The sequence below is a fragment of the Nerophis ophidion genome, linkage group LG13, assembly GCF_033978795.1.
Source record: "Nerophis ophidion isolate RoL-2023_Sa linkage group LG13, RoL_Noph_v1.0, whole genome shotgun sequence".
In the NCBI taxonomy this organism is placed as follows: domain Eukaryota; kingdom Metazoa; phylum Chordata; class Actinopteri; order Syngnathiformes; family Syngnathidae; genus Nerophis; species Nerophis ophidion.
This window is the reverse complement of record NC_084623.1, coordinates 12,590,919-12,607,979: the sequence shown is the minus strand read 5'-3', so window position 1 is coordinate 12,607,979 and position 17,061 is coordinate 12,590,919. Positions and strand designations below refer to the sequence as shown.

Sequence of the window (17,061 nt, the reverse complement as noted above, 5' to 3'; positions counted from 1 at the left end):
GGGTTCACAGTGTGGCGCATATTTGAAACAGTGTTAAAGTTGTTTATAGGGCCACCCTCAGTGTGATCTGTATGGCTGTTGACCAAGTATGCGTTGCATTCACTTGTGTGTGTGAAAAGCTGTAGGTATTGTCTGACTGGGCCGGCACGCAAAGGCAGTGCCTATAAAGTCATAAATTTAACTTTTTGAAACCGATAATTTCCAGTATTACATTTTAAAGCATTTATCGGCCGAAAATATCGGCAGTCGGACATCTCTAGTCTCAGGTAAACAACACCAACATTTTATATGTTACATTGAAAATATAGAAAATTACAAAAGGCGCTCAAATTATCTCTCACAATGTTTTAGTACGACTTTGGTAAGCTATGAAACCGCACCGCTGGATGGATTGTCGGTGCATTAAACATACAAGTATTATTATGTGTGTATAAGGTAACACATATTATCTGGTGTTTTGTTTCGCAATTTTATGCAAAAGCCACTTTTCTTACCTTCTGGTACCTGCTGATCTGTATTTGGGATTTGCATAAATCGTAAAAAATTGCGTGCGTCCGCCTTTGTAGTCCGTACCAAACTGTGGTCGATAAGCTTCTTCTTTTTCTCTATTTTCTTGTTATGGGACATTCATCCTCCATTTTGGGGATTTTTTTTTTTTTTGCCATCAATTACAATCCTTATGTGAGATAAGAACACGCGTCTTACTCTTTTTTTGTGCCTTTTGAATAGTGAAAAACTGCAAGCAAGAGGCAGCAAACACTCCAGGTCATGGGAGTCATCTACTAGGTCTTGTATTCCTCCTATGAAACCCTCTAAAAAACTCCCAAAAAATATTAACCAAGTTAAAGCGACATTGTTAAAAAAGTTTACAACAAAGAACTACTTTTTTACTTATACCGCACCTTGCTCACAGAGAGGTAAGATAACTACTGAGTTTTTAAAATGTTTTGCTTGATTAACAATCATGCGTCACACCTGTATTGTAGAAGGTTTTAGTTGGTCAACTTTGAAATTCCATTTAGACCTGAGAACATTGCGAGGAAGATGCGTCAAGATGCTTGTTTCATCCCAGCATTTGAGGATTATGTTGAATGTATCATCTAAACGGGAAACAAAAGTGAAAGATACAACCCTCCCATCAGTTGAACATTTTAAGTTACCGTTTTGTTATTTGTATTTCTTGTTTAGCAATAATGCTATTTAGTGTATAACTATAGCTTGATCTGCTCAATACTCAGCTTGTAAAATTTGTAGGTCATCCTCCTTATGTTCAGGCTCAAAAAGATACGTTGCTGATCCCCATTTTGTCCCACGGTACTCGTCTTAGGCTTTCTCATAGTCTGCCATAAGTGGTAGCAAAAAAAAAAACTTGCTGTCTTTACTGTTGGTTTTGTTAAAATACATAGCATTCTTTGACATGCGCTCTATAAAATCAATGTACTCAGTAACGAAGGTCCGGTAATATTTAAACGACTGAAATACTGTTAAGTATTGCACGTTATCATGAAAGTACTTGATATATATATATACTTACTAGGGGTCGATTTTCAAATTAAATGCGATTCTTATTTGTATCTATTCTTGATCAATTTAAAAGAAAATTAGAAAAATTCCAAATCAATTGTATTTATTTATTTATTTAGGCAAATTATATCGTGGATATAAATGTCCATATTTACTTTAAAAAAGAGAAGTCTTGGATACTTCTCTTTTGGCCTTTTTTCTATTTGACTTTATCAATTGTTTGAATAGAATTGTATTAAACAAAACCGGTTTTCTTTTAAGTAATATAGTAATTGATTGTGTATTTTATGGAGGTATGTATTTAATCATAGAACTGGCACCTAATGGCATTAAAAAAGTGTTGATTTTGAATCAAGAACTGATACCGAATTGAATCATTACACCCAAAAATCGAATCGAATTTTGTGGTGCCCAAGAATTCACTATATCAAACATTGATGGAATTTTTTTTATAGGGCTTCACAGGCCAGTATGTCAGTCCCTATTAGCTTAATTTTAGCTGCTTCTTCCTAACAGTTTTTTACTATATAGACCTCACAGAAAAGAGAAAAACAGTAGTGTTCCCTGTGGAGATTGCCCCCCAGTGGGTTCTTATGACCACCGCACACCGACATGAGAGCCCGGTTCAGGTTCACAATATAGATAAACATTTTTTTCCAAATACAGTCTGTGTTGCTTTTCAGCAGTTATCTGTCTGTGTCTGTCATACTCTCGCTCTCACTCCAGCTCCAACCCCGTCCCTCCTCCCGGTTGCTGCTTATACAGAGTGATAGGTGTTTAGATAACAAGGCCCAGGTGGGCCATCTACCCACCTGTCGCTGACTTCGAGGCCGGTCCTGGCACCCCTTGCTTCGCTGCAGGCCCGCTGGCCACACCCCCATCCACATTCCCCTTTACCGCTTGAGGAAAAAAAACTATAAAACAAAGATGTAAGCATACTCAAAATGAAGTATAAATTGAGAATTGTGGTGAATTTGCAAACCCGTGAGGTGTGAACTCACCTGTAGCTGTGTCTAATAATCAGTGTTGAGCATAAAGGGGTTGTTTCTCACCCTCTTATGCACCTTATTGCCGTAAACACCAGCACGATGTGTGTTATTAATACCAAAATATCCACTCCGTGCTCCCGTAAAATGGAGCATTTAAAGCCGTGCAGACTTCTTTGTCGACTGCGGTAAGGGGTCGCCGGAGGTCATTCTGCCGCAGGACACCTATGAGCTCACCGATCATCCGTGATAAATGGGGGGAAAACGCTGTAAAATAGCTGATTGCCAGTGCTCGCTTTAGCCCTTGCTTTGGAGGACTCCCACACCACGCGGTAGATGTGCAGCCCACAGATTTATGAGACGTCAGTACATCTCTTTCAAACCCCAAAGGACAAGTTGTGGCTCTTTTTAAGAGGAGGAACGCATCCTCATCCTCACCCTAAGGCAAGGGTCGGCAACACCAAATGTTGAAAGAGCCATATTGGACCAAAAAATTAAAAATAAATTAAAGCCTAATATAAGTGTAATAATGAAGACAAAGCATGATGTAAGTGTCTATATCAGCTATATTTGTCATGTTTTGTGATCATGTTGTGTTATGGTACTTCAAGACTCCATTAGTTCCTGTTTTTCCACTCCCTTGTTTTGTTTCCATGACAACTCATTGGTTTCACCTGTACTCATTTGGACTTACACAACTGATTTCTTTAGGACTTAGGCACCTGTGTTGGGTTGGAATTGGGGGTTAAATCACCCTAAATGATTCCCGGGCGCGGCACCGCTGATGCCCACTGCTCCCTACTGCTCCCCTCACTTCCCAGGGGGTGATCAAGTGGGTCAAATGCAGAGGACACATTTCACCACACCTAGTGTGTGTGTGACAATCATTGGTACTTTAACTTCAATCATGTCACTATTATTAAAGCTTGTAGTTGCCAGGCAGGCGGCCTGGCGTCATTGTTGTTGTTCCAATCCAATCCAATCCACTTTATTTATATAGCACATTTAAACAACAATAACGTTTCCAAAGTGCTGCACAGCCGTGTTAAAATCAATTGTAAAATATATATATATATATATAAACAATATAAAAACAAATATGATTAAAAACTATTTTAAAGGATACAATTAATTAAAACAGTAAAATAGAAATCAAAGTGTATAAAATACACAGAGGACAACAGAGGACCACACAACTCACGTAGTGTTAAAAGCCAAAGAATAAAACCAATAAAAACAAATATGATTAAAAACTATTTTAAAGGGTGAAATCAATTAAAACAGTAAAATAGAAATGAAAGTGTATAAAAAACACAGAGGACAACAGAGAACAGAGGACCACACAACTCACGTAGTGTTAAAAGCCAAAGAATAAAAGTGGGTCATAAGACGAGACTTAAAAAACTCCATGCTCTGTTCACTCTGGTTACGTATCGCTCTCCTCATTTCCTTCCAAGTAAGTTTTGTTTATTCATGTCATGTTTAGCGAGTCTTTTGTTTCATATCCTTTGTTTTGCCTTTGTGGTAGTTTTTTTTTTTTTTTTTAGCCAAGTTTGTTCTCCGCCTTTAGTTTGCACTTTTTCTTTTTATAGATAAATTAAATTATGTCTTTACCTTCACGCCATGTCCCGTCACTTTTCTTTGCATTCCGGGAAAACAAACCACACCATTGCCTCCGTTCTGACAATATCAGCCTAATATCAAAATGACTATGTGTCGCAGGCTGAGACAAATCTTCGTTGACAGAAATTTGGAAATTGTAATATTTATTTTTTACATTTTACGTTGGAAAACATTAACAAAATGGAGGCTGCTCGGGTGAGATAACTCTTGGAAATTACTTGATTTGAATGGCCCTTCGATACTGTACGTGAGTAGAGATGCCGATATTCCGATATTGTCCAACTTTAATTACCGATTCCGATATCAACCGATATATGCAGTCGGGTAGTTAACACATTTTTATGCCTGATTTTTTTTTTTTGATCCCACCACTGGATTTTTTTTAGCAGGCCTCAAAACAGCAGCTTGGAATTTGGGACATGCACTCCCTGAGAAAGCATGAGGAGGTTGAGGTGGGCGGGCGGGTTGAGGTGGGGGGATTAAGGGTAGCAGCAAGGGATTCTGGATATTTGTTCTGTTGTGTTTATGTTGTGTTACGGTGCGGATGTTTTCTTGAATTGTGTTTGACATTCTTGTTTGGTGTGGCTTCACAGTGTGGCGCATATTTGTTACAATGTTAGAGTTGTTTATACGGCCACCTTCTGTGACCTGTATGGCTGTTGACCAAGTATGGTTTGCATTCAGTTGTGTGTGCGAAAAGTTGTAGATATTATGTGATTGGACCGGCACGCAAAGGCAGAGCCTTTAAGGTTTATTGGCGCTCTTGTCAGGCTTGCCCCTGACAGTTTGTTTGTGTTTTAGTTTTTCCTCTGTGTGTGTTTAGTATTTCCTGTTTTTAGTTCCTGTCAACGCTCTTATTTTAAGAGTTGCCTGTCTTTCTCCCTGAGCTCTGTTTCACCTCAGCTGTGGCTAATTGGCACCTGGCCACACCTGGTGTCAATCAGCCCACTCCTATTTGTACCTGCTTTTGTCCTCCAGTCAGTGCTGGATTATTGTCTTGTCGATGTTGCTCTTGTTGATGCTACCTGTCGTGTCGTGTCAATGCAGCGTTGTGTTAAGCTATATTTGATAGTGGTTTGTAGCTTACTGTTTTTTTTCATATTATAAGTACGACTTTGTTTCCTGCTCGATACCTGTTTGTTTCCACGCTAGGCTTTTTTGTTTGTTATCCGCCCACGTGCGCGCTTTTTGTTTGTACCCTTTGTTTGTTTTTGTCTTAGTGTTTTAGATTAAATCATGTTTTCCTGCAAAATGCATCCCTCCTTCTGTGCATCAACAACAAACTCTGACAGCTCTGTACTTCTCCCTACGTCCCTGTACACAGTGGCGTTTTAGAAAGTCATAAATCTTTTTGAAACCGATACCGATAATTTCCGATATTACATTTTAAGGCATTTATCGGACGATAATATCGGACTGCTGATATTATCGGACATCTCTACTTGAGAGCGCCATGAATATACTCCTTGCAATTGCTTCTTTCTTTCCTTAACGGTCTGTTGTATTTTGGGGCCTCAGATTGAGTTAGCGACATGGCTAAAACTTGTCAAAGGGGGGAAAAAACATGAAAAAGGCACAGACGCTGAAGGGATTAGTCGTGTACTGTACGGCCTTTCCAAAAATGCTGCGCCCTAAGGCAGGGTTCCCCAACCTTTTTTCCACCAGTTACCGGTTTAATGTATGCGTTAATTTCACGGACCGGCTTTCTACGCGTTGCAGATAAAAACAGCCCCAAAAAATTAGCCTTTGGCTACAATCTGGCACATTAACATATTATATGTCCATTGATATACATTGTCCCATGTACTATAATAAAATAGTTGTAATATACATCAATTAACAAGCTTATTGGTGTGTTTAGTGGGACTGGCGGAAGATAATTTGAAGAAAATGCCCTAGTTTATGATTCAATTAATGTTTCTGTGCGCCCCGGCAGCAAAAGTGTCACGGACCGATACTGGTCCCTGGTCCACTGCCCTAAGGCACAAAATGGCTGCATATGAGACACAAAATGAATGAATGAATGAATGAGGCGTTCATACATAAAGAGATGGGTTGCATGAGCAGACACGTTTGGCTGGAACTAAAATTTCTCAAATTGAAAAGTTTGTAAATAAAAAGTTTGTAAAGACAGGTTCCCATGTAATTAGATAACGTACACGTTTTTCCTGCGCTTTGAACCCTGTGGCTAAAAATTTACACAACCTCTACACAACTAATTGATGGATTTTTCTTCACTAAAAGCTGTAATGTTTTTCGTTTAACTAATAGTCTGTCTGTCTTTATCCGTGATCCGAATCATGTTTTGTTTAGTTGTTATGTTAGTTTTGGACTCCCTTAGTTCCTGTTTTGTGCACTTTGGGTGTTTTGTTTTGGTTTCCATGGGTACTAATTGGTTTCACCTGCCTCTGATTAGTGCTCTGCACGTTCACCTGCTGTTGAGCACTAATCAGAGAGCTATTTATTCACGTCGGGGTGGCTTCATTGTTTGCGGTATGCAACCGTCACGAGGTGGAGTGGTCGGGTCGGGGTTTGTTCTCCCGGAATGCAGGACGGACAGCTCCGGACGACAGCGTGAGGTAGGAGATGATCATTTAATCATAATACTACCAAAAGAGAGACACAAACCAAGAAAAATGTGCCGATCGCACAAGCTAGGATAACAGCTTAGCACAGGATCAAGATCAGGAATACACCAAAGTGACAAAACAGGAACTAAGGGATTCCAAAACGAACAAAACATAACTAAACAAAACCTGATCCGGATCACGGATCATGACATAGTCTTGATTAAAAATAAGCAGAGACACTGAAAATGTGTGTGATTGTTTTTGTGCTTTGGCGCCATCTTTTGGACGACTTTGCTCACTGTAGGTGCTGCGGGGTGAGCCTCGACAGTATTTCCCTCTGTTCTGTGCTTTCAACCGGAAGTATAAATTGCTAGTCCGTCTCCTAGAAATTGATAGCGTTTCTACTCTTATGGATTCTTCATTTTTCATTAATCCCTCCAAGCAACATGTGGAGGGGGGCGTGGCTTTCAGGCTTGCCGTGGAACGGGGTGTGCCAGGACCGGCCTCGAAGACAGCGATAGGTGCGTAGATGGCCCAGGTGGGCCTTGTTATCTAATCACCTGTCGTTTTTATTAGCGGCAGCCGTGATGAGACGAGTTAGTCGGGGTTGGAGGTACTGCTGAGCGGACGCAGCCGACAAAGACATTTTGCTGAAAAGCAAAGTGTTTAATTTTGTAACTGAGAAACTACATATTTTTGGGAAAATAATCATTAACTCATAATTTAATGGAAGCACCACATTGCAACGATAATGTGGAGGGTGGCGTGGCCTGCGGGCCTGCCGTGGAACAAGGTGTGCCAGGACCGGCCTCGAAGACGACAGGTGCTTAAAAGGCCCAGATGGGCCTTGTTATCTAATCACCTGTCGTCTTTATTAGCGGCAGCCGTGATGAGACGAGTTAGTCGGGGTTGGAGGTCCTGCTGAGCGGACGCAGCCGACAAAGACATTTTGCTGAAAAGCAATGTGTTTAATTTTGTAAATGAGAAACTACATATTTTTGGGAAAATAATCATTAACTCATAATTTAATGGAAGCACCACATTGCAACGATATTGTGGAGGGGGGCGTGGCCTGCGGGCCTGCCGTAGAACAAGGTGTGCCAGGAACGGCCTCGAAGACAGCGACAAGTGCGTTAATCACCTGTCGCCTTTTATTAGCAGCAGCCGTGATGAGACGTTAGTCGGGGTTGGAGGTGCTGCTGAGCGGACGCGGCCGACAAAGACATTTTGCTGAAAAGCAAAGTGTTTAATTTTGTAAATGTGAAACTACATATTTTTGGGAAAATAATCATTAACTCAGAATTTAATGGAAGCACCACATTGCAACGATATTGTGGAGGGGGGCGTGGCCTGCGGACCTGCCGCGGAACGTGGTATGCCAGGACCGGCCTCAAAGACAGCGACAGGCGCGTTAATGGCCTTGGTGAGCCTTGTTAATAAATCACCTGTCGCCTTTATTAGCAGCAGCCGTAATGAGACGAGCTAGTCGGGGATGGAGGTGCCGCTGAGCGGACGCAGCCGACAAAGACACTTTTTGCTGAAAAGCAAAGCGTTATGAAAATAAAACAGAGTTATACACGGAAATTCCTGGCTACCCTTGCAGTGTGCAGTGGTCTGAAGAACCCACTAGAGGGCAACGTCTGCACAACATTTTGCAATATAACCACAACTATTGATATTTACTAAACCGTCCCTTGTGTGATGTCTGTGGGAGTGGTTTCATGCATATTGGTACTGGTAAGGTTTGTAGCATTAGCCAATATGCTAACACGTTTACAAGCATCTGTGCTAGTACTATTAACTTTCAATGGCATTATTTTCGTATTGTTACAGTTTCACAAATTCCTCAGTATAGTCAACAAAACAACACCATGGCGTTATCGTGTGTGTTAAGCTGATTGGAGAGCGAGCTTCCGCAGCTTGCGGGGTCCATGACGATGTCTTCTGTTTTGTTGGATCAGCCGTTTTACTGCCTTGTCACACACACACCGTTTTGAAACAATCAAGGTATGTAAATAAAAATATGTACATATTTCATTTCGTATACATCTGTGGCTTACAGTCCGGTGTGGCTAATGTATGGAAAATATATTTTTTTATAAAAATGTAGTGGGTGTGGCTTATATAAAGGTGCGCTCTAAAGTCCAGAAAATAGGTTTTTGACGGTCCTATTCCTTATATGAAGCGACCATGCAACTTATCAAACGCCGTGCTTTCATTTCAATGGTCGTTTGACAGCGTATTATTACTACAACATGTGGACATGTTCAAATATTGTGTAACCATCGATCGTTCACGCGTCCAGTTAGATAATGAGGTGTCATATTGACTAATATGTGCAAGGGTGTCACTTAATCTTCTAAATGTTACATTACAAGTTAATGAGGCGCTTTGTCTTGTGGGCTTTGTTTTTTGTTTTGAGCGCAACATTATTTATTCTACATGCAAAGATAAATACTCATTAGTACGGATCATCTTGTTTACATTTTAACCGATACTAGTGCCAAATCGGTATTATTGAAATGATGCTAGTACCAAATTGGTGCCCATTTTTTTTTTTTTTTTTAAAAACAATGCTTTTTTATGGTAGGAAATTTGTGACACTCAAAGTTGAACGGACTAGTATTTGAAATATTTCAGCTATACAAATTAAATAACTAAATAATACATTGAAAAACCATCCATCCGTCCATTTTCTACCGCTTATTCCCTTTGGGGTCGCAGGGGGCCTATCTCAGCTACAATTTGGCGGAAGGCTGCATACACCCTGGACAAGTCGCCACCTCATCGCAGGGCCAACACAGACAGACAACATTCACACTCACATTCACACACTAGGGCCAATTTTAGTGTTGTCAATCAACCTATCCCCAGGTGCATGTCTTTGGAAGTGGGAGGAAGCCGGAGTACCCGGAGGGAACCCACGCAGTCACGGGGAGGACATGCAAACTCCACACATTTTTTTTTTTTTTTTTTTAAACAATGCTTTTTTATGGTAGGAAATTTGTGACACTCAAAGTTGAACGGACTAGTAATTGAAATATTTCAGTTATACAAATTAAATAACTAAATAATACATTGAAAAACCATCCATCCATCCATTTTTTCTACCGCTTATTCCTTTTGGGGTGGCAGGGGGCCTATCTCAGCTACAATTTGGCGGAAGGCTGCGTACAACCTGGACAAGTCGCCACCTCCTCACAGGGCCAACACAGATAGACAGACAACATTCACACTCACATTCACACACTAGGGCCAATTTTAGTGTTGCCAATCAACCTATCCCCAGGTGCATGTCTTTGGAGGTGGGAGGAAGCCGGAGTACCCGGAGGGAACCCACGCAGTCACGGGGAGGACATGCAAACTCCACACAGAAAGATCCCGAACCCGGGATTGAACCCAGGACTACTCAGGACCTTCATATTATGAGGCACATGCACTAACTAATGAGCAAACTACATGAATAACATCCCGTAATTTGACTTTTGATATTATTTTTTTATCTTGATAAATGTGTTGCAATGTTAATATTTCATCATTGATATATAAACTATCAGACTGCGTGGTCGGTAGTAGTGGGTTTCAGTAGGCCTTTAATGTTGTGATCCGGTTCCTGGATCACATCTCGAGTTCATGTTTGTATCCCTTTTTGTGTTTTGATCATTTCTGACCTCTGCCGATCCCTTTGTTTGAGCACTTCCTAGTTTATATTCATCACCATGGCGACTTCATTTGTTCCACCTGCACTGGCGCCTGACGCACACCTGTTTTGGATTGTTATGTTACTATTTAAGACCGCCTGTTACCTTAGTTCTTTCTGGCCGTTCTGTTTACTCTATGCAACAGTTGCGTTTGATACTCCTTTGTATTTACCTCGCTAAGTCCCTAGATTAGCTTCCGCGCGCTCTGCTCGCCCTTCTGTGGACTTTTCAACTCGACTCTTGCTAACTGTTAGCATTTCGCTTCCGTGCGTAGGCACGCCTTTTCTTTACCCTTTTGTACAAATGTTATTTTGTTATATTTTTATATTAAAACAAGCTCCTACCTGCAATCCTGTCTGCTCCAGTCCTGTAGCATCCGGGGGGTGACACTTCACTCATCCAAAATGCGTCGCGCACGCGACATTTAATCCTTTTTTAAAAGCATTCACAGTCTGTGGTGCCCTCAGGTGGTCAGGGAGAGCGTTCCACAGACTGGTAAGCAGAAAGCCTGGTCTCCCATAGTTCGTAACTTTGTCCTTGGAGGTTGGAGGAGGTTAGCCTGTTTGGAGCGGAGGTGTCGTGTGGAGGATTTGGGGGTGAGTAGTTCTTTGAAGGAGAGGGGGGCCATTTCCATGGAGGCACTGGTGAGTTAGTAGGGAGACTTTATATTTTAGTTTATACTTTATATAGCCTATCTTGCCGATTGTATTGTACCATATGTCCCGGCAAGAAATCTGCGTTCAAAAGACTCCGGCTTATTAGTGATTCCTAGAGCCCAAAAAAAGTCTGCGGGCTATAGAGCATTTTTCCGTTCGGGCTCCAGTACTCTGAAATGCCCTCCCGGTAACAGTTCGAGATGCTACCTCAGTAGAAGCATTTAAGTCTCACCTTAAAACTCATCTCTATACTCTAGCCTTTAAATAGACCTCCTTTTTAGACCAGTTGATCTGCCGCTTCTTTTCTTTCTCCTATGTCCCCCCCTCACTTGTGGAGGGGGTCCGGTCCGATGACCATGGATGAAGTACTGGCTGTCCAGAGTCGAGACCCAGGATGGACCGCTCGTCAGGACCCAGGATGGACCGCTCGCCTGTGTATCGGTTGGGGACATCTCTACGCTGCTGATCCGCCTCCGCTTGAGATGGTCTCCTTCGGACGGGACTCTCGTTGCTGTCTTGGATCCGCTTGAACTGAACTCTCTTGGCTGTGTTGGAGCCACTATGGATTAAACTTTCACAGTGTCATGTTGGACCCGCTCGACATCCATTGTTTTCGGTCCCCTAGAGGGGGGGGGGGGGTTTGCCCACATCTGAGGTCCTCTCCAAGGTTTCTCATAGTCAGCATTGTCACTGGCGTCCCACTGGGTGTGAGTTTTCCTTGCCCTTTTGTGGGTTCTTCCGAGGATGTCGTACTCGTAATGATTTGTGCAGTCCTGTGAGACATTTGTGATTTGGGGCTATATAAATAAACATTGATTGATTGACATTGATTGATATTCAATCCTGAGTGGAACAGGAAGCCAGCGAAGGGATTTTAGAGTTGGTGTGATATTTCCGCACTCTCATCAGGATCCTAGCAGCACTATTCCGTATGTATCGCAGCTTCTGGATGTTCTTGCTGGGGATCCCGACAAGAAGTGCGTTGCAGTAGTCGAGCCTTTTATTGTTTTATTATTCTTGTTATTGCTCGCACCATACCCTTCAGAAACACCCCGTCTAGCACCTGCCAGTAGCCGTGATGAACAGGCAGGGAGGGGGGGGGAAGCGAGCGTCTCCGGGCATAAATATGTCCAGCGTGGAGATATATAACTGGCAATTCCATCTGCAGTTGAAGCCTCGCCAATTGCCTTCCGCACCCCCCTCCTCAACCTATGCATGTGTGCCATCACGGTCCTGCGGAGATGCAAAGAGGCAGTGATGGGGGTCACAGGGAGGATATCTATGTTAAATGGGGGATTATGTAAATACATCCATAAATTCTCGCGCCTTTTGTGTGCTTGCGTTCGCTTCTGCACGGCCGCTCAAGGTCTTTTAAGATCATATTGGATGTCCTTCGGTCCGCATGTTCTCATTTGGTTTTGGAGAGTAAAACTCACGTTAATGTCACGTTCAAAATAAATTTTTACAAGATGTGTCGGAGTGAATTACTTTTACGCTGCACACAACTAGAGGTTAAACTATTTAATCTGATTAAAGGCCATGTTGTTTGAGTCATATTAACCCCATCCATACATCCATCCATCCGTGTTCTACTGCTTGGTCGCTGTGGGTGCTGGAGCCCATCTCATCTGCATTCAAGCGGAAGGCGGGTTACACCCCGGACAAGTCGCCACCTCATTGCAGTTATTAATATACCGAAAAATATGGTACTTGTTGTTTGCTGATATCAAACCGATATAAATATCAAATCGGGACACCCCCGACAAAAGTTAAAGGCCTACTGAAACCCGCTACTACCGACCACGCAGTCTGATAGTTTATATATCAATGATGAAATATTAACATTGCAACACATGCTTATACGGCCGGGTTGGTTTACTAAATTACAATTTTCAAATTCGCAGTCGAAATATCCTGCTGAAACGTCTAGGTATGATGACCCAAATACCTATTCTGTTCTGGGTTATCATTTAAAATCAGTTTATGTGTCATCAAAAGAACTTGGGATTGACAAGAAACTTAAATTCCCTCGGAGGAACATCTGTTCCAAACGCAACAGTTCTTAGGCCAGCCGGGAGACATAGTTTTCCCAACTTGTCCTGGGTCTTCCCCGTGGCCTCCTACCGGTTGGACGTGCCCTAAACACATCCCTAGGGAGGCGTTCGGGTGGCATCCTGACCAGATGCCCGAGCCACCTCATCTGGCTCCTCTCCATGTGGAGGAGCAGCGGCTTTACTTTGAGTTCCTCCCGGATGGCAGAGCTTCTCACCCTATCTCTAAGGGAGAGCCCCGCCAACCGGTGCAGGAAACTAATTTCGGCCGCTTGTACCCGTAATCTTGTCCTTTTGGTCATAACCCAAAGCTCATGACCATAGGTGAGGATGGGAACGTAGATCGACCGGTAAATTGAGAGCTTTGCTTTCCGGCTCAGCTCCTTCTTCACCACAACGGATCGACACAGCGTCCGCATTACTGAAGACGCCGCACCGATCCGCCAGTCGATCTCAAGATCCACTCTTTCCTCACTCGTGAACAAGACTCCGAGGTACTTGAACTCGTCCACTTGGGGCATTGTTTCCTCCTTCTTTTCCGGGCGAGAACCATGGACTCGGACTTGGAGGTGCTGATTCTCATCCCGGTCGCTTCACACTCTGCTACGAACCGATCCAGTTAGAGCTTAAGATCCTGGCTGGATGAAGCCATTAGGTCCACATCATCTGCAAAAAGCAGAGACCTAATCCTGCAGCCAACAAACAATTTTTTTTTTTCAATTGAAAATATAGAACATTACACACAGCGTTTAAAAATCCATCAAAATGTTTTAGTACGACTTTGGTGAGCTATGAAGCCACTTGATGGATTGTACTGTGCTTCAACATTCGAGTATTATTGTGGTGTGTGTATAAGGTGTTTCGCAATATTATGCAAAAGCAACTCTTCTTACATTCTGATACCTGCTGATCTATTTTTGGGATCTGCATAATTCCTGAAAGATTGCATGGGTCCTTCTTTGGAGGCCGATGAGCTTCTTGTTATGGGATATTCATCCTCTGCTGTTGCCATTTCTAATATAAAGTAGTGAAAAGTTCTTACTTATATCTGTCAGTAAACTCGCCATGAAAGCGCTAAAACATACCGATGTAGTGAGTTTACATTATTCACCCAAGGAACTTTAGTTATTAAAGCGTTCCAGCGGGATGGTTTTTCACGGGACACATTTCCGGCATTGTTGTTGTTTTCGTATGAGAAGATGCTGCTCCGTTATTGATTTAACTAATTAAGAAATTTCATTAAAACATTTAGCTCCATCTTTTGACATTTCTTCCACTTCCGTCCTTGCACATTACACCGCTACAACAAAGATGACGGGGAGAAGACATTGCCGAAGGTGAGCCACGTCAATAAGACCGCCCAAAAAATTACGCATCCTGAAGCGACTGTCTAAAAGCGGCTTGAAAATGATCTGTAAAAAATCATCGTGACAGTTCCTTGCTGTCGTCGTGCGGGTTCAGTGGACCAACCAGGAAGGACAAGCCTTTGAGCAGGTCTGACTCTTTTATTTTTCAATAAAGGCAGATGTCTTTTCGTCGTCCTTGCTCCCACTGCTCGCTCCTTCGTGTCTCGCTCTCCGGTCCGCTCTTCCAGCCGCCGTCGTTCTCGTCCTCTTCTATGGCTCGCTCTTTGTTGCTCTTTGATCGCTCTTGCCGGCTCTCCAACTCCTTTCTGATCTTTCCTCCTTCTCCCCTTTTATACTCTGCTAGGAGATTGATACTTGTATTAGTAGATTGCACAGTACAGTACATATTCCGTACAATTGACCACTAAATGGTAACACCCGAATAAGTTTTTCAACTTGTTTAAGTCGGGGTCCACGTTAATCAATTCATGGTAGATAAGTCAATCGTGTGCCGGTGCGTGATCAACACACCTGAATCAGATTGCGGCGGCGTCGCTCTCGGCACGCCCCGCCTCTCCGCTCCGCCGCATTCTCCGCCTTCTTGCCGCCATTTTAGGCAGGGTTCCAGCATGCCCTGCCCCGCCGTCGGCCTGTCGGCTCCACCTCTCCACAGTCATTCATGCCACATTTTGACCTAAGAACCACCATTACATGTTATGTAGACCACAAGGAAGTGTTTTACATTCATTAAAAAAATTATAATAATACGACTCCGTTAATGCGCCTAATAATCCAGTGCGCTTTATATATGAAGAATTATCAAAAATAAATAATTCAACGGCAGTGTGTCTTATAATCCTGTGCGCCCTATGGTCCGGAAAATGCGGTAGTTGTTTACGAGATTTAAATATCGAACTTGTGTGTTGAAGTTGGATTTATTACGTTTTTTCAACTTGACTTTTGAGTTGACTCGGGGGACAATTTTGACACACACACACAAAAAAAAATGCCGCGGCATATTAAAAATAGCAGGACTAAATGCCTCATCACAAATGACAACACAGAGTCTTTTTCCGCAGAATGATTGACTTCCCTCTGAATGACTTCAAAGCCGGGTCTAAACCACAACACAGACTTGATCTGCCGTACTCAGACTTAGGATTCTCGCAAAGCAGCATTTGCTAAGCTCCTGTGAGGGGTCTTTGTGTGCGGGGAAATGACCACTCAACTGCTGCGTGGCCCCTTTTCTGTGAGTGTTTCTTGATAAGCATTTCTTCCGCTGGTTTGCTTGCTTTGGCATTTGGCCTGTGGACGATGTGATGGTTGCAGTTCTATTCATCACTTCATGCCCTGCATGCAGGAAACTGTTTTCAATTGGGTTGCTCGGTTGCATGTTGGATTTCAAACTAAACACAGTCAACCATCTCACAAAAAGGTGGGAGACCTTTCTAATGCCGAGAGAGGAGAGAAAAGAGGAAACTGTTTGATGACAGAACCACTAGGGATGTGGTCTACACATATGTTAGCACCTCTGAAGCCCTCTAGTGTTGAGCAGGAGACTTACACCCAAAATTTGAAAATCCATCCATCCATCCATCCATCCATTTTCTACCGCTTATTCCCTTTCGCGGTCGCGGGGGCGCTGGCGCCTATCTCAGCTACAATCCGGCGGAAGGCGGGGTACACCCTGGACAAGTCGCCACCTCATCACAAAGCATTTTATAATCAGATCCAATCAAGTTAGCATTATCAAACATTCTGCTAGTATGTAAAGTTTTTTTTTTACTGTACTTAATATGCTTCTCATTAAACAATGAGAAGCATATGTATGTATGTATGTATATATGTGTATATATATATATTGCATCATTCTCATATTTACATATATATATATAATATATATATATATATATATATATATATATATATATATATATATATATATATATATATATATATATATATATATATATATATATATATATATATATATATATATATATATATATATATATATATATATATATATATATAATATATATCCATCCACCACTTATTCCCTTTGGGGTCGCGGGGGGTGCTCGTGCGTATATATAGAGAAATGTTTTTCTCTCACACACACTACTGAAACACTCTTATACACACTACTGAAACACTCTTACAGCATTTCAGTAGTGTGTATAAGAGTGTTTCAGTAGTGTGTGTGAGAGAAAAAGATTTCAGTTGTTTATGTGAGAGCATTTAAGTAGTTTTTGTAAGAGGTAATTCTGAATAATGTCCATAACAGCCCCTCATACAGCTGGGGCTGAAAACACTCTTACAGCATTTCAGTAGTGTGTGTGAGAGAAAAAGATTTCAGTTGTTTATGTGAGAGCATTTAAGTAGTGTATGTAAGAGGTAATTCTGAATAATGTCCCTAAGAGTCCCACATACAGCTGGGACTGAGTTAATAGATTGTGCATCTGCACACACGGAGACCACTGACAAGATCTGAGCCAAGGATGTCATTGTGGCTTGCGCAGCCCTTTTGAGACACTCGTGATTTAGGGCTATATAAAAAAATTTAGATTGATCGGTTGAAAAGCAAAAGTATGGATATCTGAT

The 17,061-nt window shown here is 42.1% G+C and overlaps 1 protein-coding gene across 7 annotated transcripts in view; it reads left to right on the top strand.

The window, feature by feature from the left end:
• Positions 1-17,061, top strand: part of LOC133564244 (poly(rC)-binding protein 3) — a 118,608-nt gene that overhangs the window by 30,532 nt on the left and 71,015 nt on the right. Inside the window, exon 1 of one of the 7 annotated variants that reach the window (XM_061918421.1) lies at positions 6,631-6,712. The exons of the other annotated variants lie outside the window; for them this stretch is intronic. The gene's annotated coding sequence lies outside the window, so the exon portion shown is untranslated. Of the gene's footprint in view, positions 1-6,630; positions 6,713-17,061 lie in introns of those variants that run through there. 7 annotated transcript variants of the gene reach the window in all.